Source organism: Microtus ochrogaster, chromosome 1 (genome assembly GCF_000317375.1).
Source record: "Microtus ochrogaster isolate Prairie Vole_2 chromosome 1, MicOch1.0, whole genome shotgun sequence".
In the NCBI taxonomy this organism is placed as follows: domain Eukaryota; kingdom Metazoa; phylum Chordata; class Mammalia; order Rodentia; family Cricetidae; genus Microtus; species Microtus ochrogaster.
Genome location: NC_022009.1, coordinates 58,546,225 through 58,551,071, shown reverse-complemented (window position 1 = coordinate 58,551,071; position 4,847 = coordinate 58,546,225).

The following is a 4,847-nucleotide window of genomic DNA, read 5'->3' as shown; positions in this document are numbered from 1 at the left end:
AGGCTGGTCTCGAACTCACAGAGATCCGCCTGCCTCTGCCTCCCAAGTGCTGGGATTAAAGGCGTGCGCCACCACCGCCCGGCTACATGTAATTTTAAAAGAAACAAATTTTAACCTACTGCGCTTCACCTCTACAAAGGAACCCTCATGCAATCCTATGTCTCCATTCATTTAGTGACATCAGCACCTTAGATGTTCAAGACAGACAGAATCCTATCCTATTCAAAGCCATCTTTCTCGCTCCTCACTCCTCAAATTCAAACAAACACTGTTATGTCTACAATTGATTTGTTATCTCCACCTCCCTTCCTACACCTACACATATACATGTATGGATCTATCTCCTGACCGCATGTATGTATCCACCCCCCCTACTTCTTTCTAGCCTTTTACCAGCATCCCAGGCTTCCTGGACCCTGACAATAACACCCTAATTTCAGCTAAGAAGGAGTTACAGAAGAGATTACATCACCCTTTATCATCAACAAAAAGTCTGGAATGTCAGAGCCAAAAAACTGCAGAGAAATGGCTAACTGTGGTGCCTATTAGTACACCAAAGTACTTGGCAGGCCTCCAAGCTTTCTCAGGATTTCAAATACCTGTTACAGAGTCCATGGCTCCTCTCAGCTCTTCCCTTCCTTCCCCCTAACCTAAATTTCTCCAGCTCATGGGCTTCCCCTCCCCTAGCTTCTCATTCCTATATAACCCTGCCATTCTGGCATGTGCTCTCTTGCTCAGCCCCTTTCGGCGCTCTCTCCTCTTTGTTCTCTCTCTACCTGCCTCTCTCTCTCTACCTGCCTCTCTCTCCCAGTCTACTGGCCTTGTTCAGTCTATGAAGTTCTCTCAATGCCCTAGACTCTTCCAGGTGTCTCAGGCTCCACCCTCCCTCCTATCTACAATGAAAACCTTCCCCTCAACCATCCCTTGGAATCGGCTGAGTCCTCTCTTTGTAGATTTTGAGACCTGTAACTCTGGCTGGCCTACCTGTTTGTCTACAGGGCTGGCCTTTAACTTTCAGAGACCCTTCTGCCTCTGCTTCCCCAGATGCTAGAGTTATAAATTCTGGTACCACACCTGGCTTCTTTTTGTTGTTTTTCTTTCTTTCTTCCTATAATAATTTTTTAATTGGTCCTTCTGTCTCCACTTCCTCAGTAGTCACCATTCAAGTCTCTTCTGGGGCCTTTTGCAATTATCAGTCTTTCAAGTGCTGAGATTATTCTTTCCCCAGGATTTTCCAGGTCACTGTACAGCCCAGGTTGTCCTCACATTGTGACTCCTTGAGTTCAAGGCCTGCATGGAAGCACCTTTACCCACTGAGCCATCTCACCGTCCCTGCCTCAGTCATTACCCAAGAGTCTTAAATGTCAGCATTTAAATGAGGTCCAGAGACTGTAAGCCTTATGTGCCAAAGAGTTAAATCCCTGCTCATGAAAAACATACAGGACAGGATTGAAAATACAAGTAGCACAATTAAAATGACCAACAAAGACATGGTGATAACTGCAGCCGTAATCCGGAGCAGAAAACTCACTGCATAGAGAATTTGTCCTTGAAATAATAAAGTTGAAAAAAGTAAATTAAAGAATGAATCGATAAAAAAAATAATAAAGTTATTAGCTAATGCCGAAACTTCCCTTTGGGAGCAAAGGTCACAAACAATGTTCTAGAAGCGATAAAAAGTAATTATCAGTAGAACTTGGTGGTGCACACCTTTAATTTTAGTGCTGGGAGTCAGAGGCAGGTGGGTCTCTTCAAGTTCAAGGTCAGTCATGTAGTGAATTCTAAGACAGCTGGAGCTAAGCAAAGAGACTCTGTCACAAAAAAACAAAACAAAACAACCAGGCTGTGGTGGCACTTGTCTTTAATCCAGCACTTGGGAGACCGAGGCAGGCAGATCTCTGTAAGTTCGATGTCAGTTTAGCCTACAAGAGCTAGTTCCAGGACAGGCTCCAAAACTTCAGAGAAACCCTGTCACAAAAGCCAAAAACACATACATTGTTGAAGCAGTATATTTACAGCAGAATGCCGGTGGCAGATGTTTTTGCACAATGATTACAACAACATGAACACTGTGCAGTGAGGTACCAACAAGCTGCCCCTTTACTCTTCAGCTCGCCTGCAGCTCCGTCAGGCAGGGGACATCAGGAGGAGTGGCTTTCCCTGTGCTATGATGGAAACTCCAAATCTTCCTTTCTCAACCTGAGAGAGACCTTCATCAAACTCAGGAGGCAGCTGAGTCTATGCAGCAGGTCTTCCTGTGTGAGGCTCCCAGTAAAGCAGGACTGAGGTCAATCTGTAAGTGTTCGGAGGACACAGACGAAACTCTGGAGACAGCCGGGCGGTGGTGGCGCACGCCTTTAATCCCAGCACTCAGGGGGCAGAGAGAGGCGGATCTCTGTGAGTTTGAGACCAACCTGGTCTACAAGAGCTAGTTCCAAGACAGGCTCCAAAACCACAGAGAAACCCTGTCTCGAAAAACCAAAAAAACAAAAACAAAAAACAAAACAAAACTCTGGAGACCTCCACAGCCAGTCATGGTGGCACAGGCCTGGAACCCTGAGTTTGGAGGCTGGGGAAAGAGGATTGCCGCAGTTTAAGGGCAACCTGGCCTATATATTAATAACAAGTCCCAGGGCAGCCAAGGTTACATAGTGAGACCTGTTCCAAATAGGAAAAGAAGGGGGAGGGAAAGACAGAAGAAGGGGAAAGTGGGAGGAAAAGGAGGGGGAGGGAAGAGAGTAAGGAAGAGAGGGAGGGAGGGGAAGAAAAGGAAAGAAAGCCTAGGCCCTAATATAATGGTTTCCATAGCTGGATCAGACCATCTTTCTTCCTGTTTGTACCCTCTGTCTGTTCCTGCTCCTCAGCAAATCCAGGCCTTCTGAGAAACCTAGAGTCAGTACCCAGGACTTCCTGCGGCTCAGTTCAGCCCTGCGAGTCCAGAAATGAATAATTTACTCTCAGATTTTACAACCAGATTAGTCAGTCACTTCCCTGACTTTGCTGTTTACATAATTCCCTTAGCCTTGCAGTTTCTAAAGGCAGCTCCCACAGAGTGTCTTCACTTTAGAAGCACACTGGCGCTGGGCGGTGGTGGCTTACAACTTTAATCCCAACACTTGGGAGGCAGAAGCAGGACAGCCAGGGCTACACAGAGAAACCCTGTGTCGGGTTAAAAAAAAAAAAAGCCGAGCGATGGTGGCGCACGCTTTTAATCCCAGCACTCTGGGAAGCAGAGGCAGGCTCTGTGAGTTTGAGACCAGCCTCGTCTATAGAGCTAGTTCCAGGATAGGCTCCAAAGCCACAGAGAAACACTGTCTCGAAAAAAAAAAAAAAAAAAAAAAAAAAACAAGACCCAAGGTTTTTAAAGGGTACAGTTGGGTACAGGGAGCAAAGTGTCAATAGCACATGAGAAAGGAGGGTGCTTTTGAAATGAATGGAACCCAGGCTAGCTGGGATGTGGGTCTCTGAGGGAACACTGGAAGGGGTCAAAAGATGAGCTCATTCCTTTCTCTTCCTTTCTCAGTAACCTTTCGCCTCACATTGTAGCCACATCTTCTTCAGCCAGACACTTCACTTGTTTTCTCCTCTGTAGGTTCAGGGGCGGGTGGAAAGAACCCATGGCTACACTTGCTGGTCGCAGACAAAAATAGTCAGCTGTCTTAGTTTGCCGTCCCCACATCTGATCATGATCCGTTTCCTTGACAGCCAGTTAAGGACAGGAGGACAGTTACATTTTTGTAAGTTTCTATGTTTTCTCTTAAGATGGCAGCATTCTGGACATGTTTTATTTGATGGCCAACAAATACCAATTAAGGAACATGACACCAATAACAGCAAGAACAAAAAACAGTTGGTGGCAAGTTTAGGAAGAGAAGGGCTCAAGCCAGCACTGACAGACTGCACTGTGGAGCAATTTGCACCTACAATGAAGGACTGAAGGCTGGGAAAAGGGCACAAATCATTTCTCCTAGAAACACACGCACACACACGAACATGAACACACATTCATTTCTAAACAGCTGTGCACAGGAAGGAAACTTCCTATTGAGAAACATAAGCTGTTTTTGTTCTTTCTTTAAGAAAAAAAAATGTGGGGGCAGGGGATTAAAAAACAACAATACACCGTAAGACTCAAAATAGCGCTTGCCTAGCACAATAAAGACAAAGGTGGTGTACACTTTTAATTTCAGCATTCAGGGGTGGTTGAGGAGTGGGGCTGAAACAGGAAGATGGTCTCCAGTTTGAGGCCAGCCTGAGCTATTTAGAGAAGCCCTGTCTCAAACAAAGAATGCCATAAGCCAGCAATACACAAACACAGATCCACCACCAGCAAAACAAAACGTGGCGACTTAACTGATTATCCAGTCACACAAATGAGAGAAAGCAGTACTGAATTCTATTGCTTAACTGAATTAAAGTTTGCTATCAAAAACCTCTAATCTCAGTTTTTGGAAGGTGGCAGCCTCTGGAGCAGGAGTTTAGGGTCATCTTCCACTTTATATCAGTTTGAATACAACCTGGACTATGGAAGACACAGACTCAAAATTAATTAATTATGCAGAATACATATATAGTAGCAAATCTTTATCACCCTCTGTCCCTATTGTGGTTGTCCAGTCATGGAATCTTTCATTATTCACTTGGCTTATTGTTGACACAGGGTCTCACCATGTAACCCTGGTTGGCTTAGAACTCGTTTTGTGGCATTCCTCATTGGTGCTAGGACTACAGCACACGTTACAACCTTTATACTGGGCTTCATCTCAAGTCTACCTCTCCTCGTTTCAGCCTCACTTTTGCTGCTAGGGTGGTTTAAAAAGAAATAAAATAAAAAACCAACTCATCTC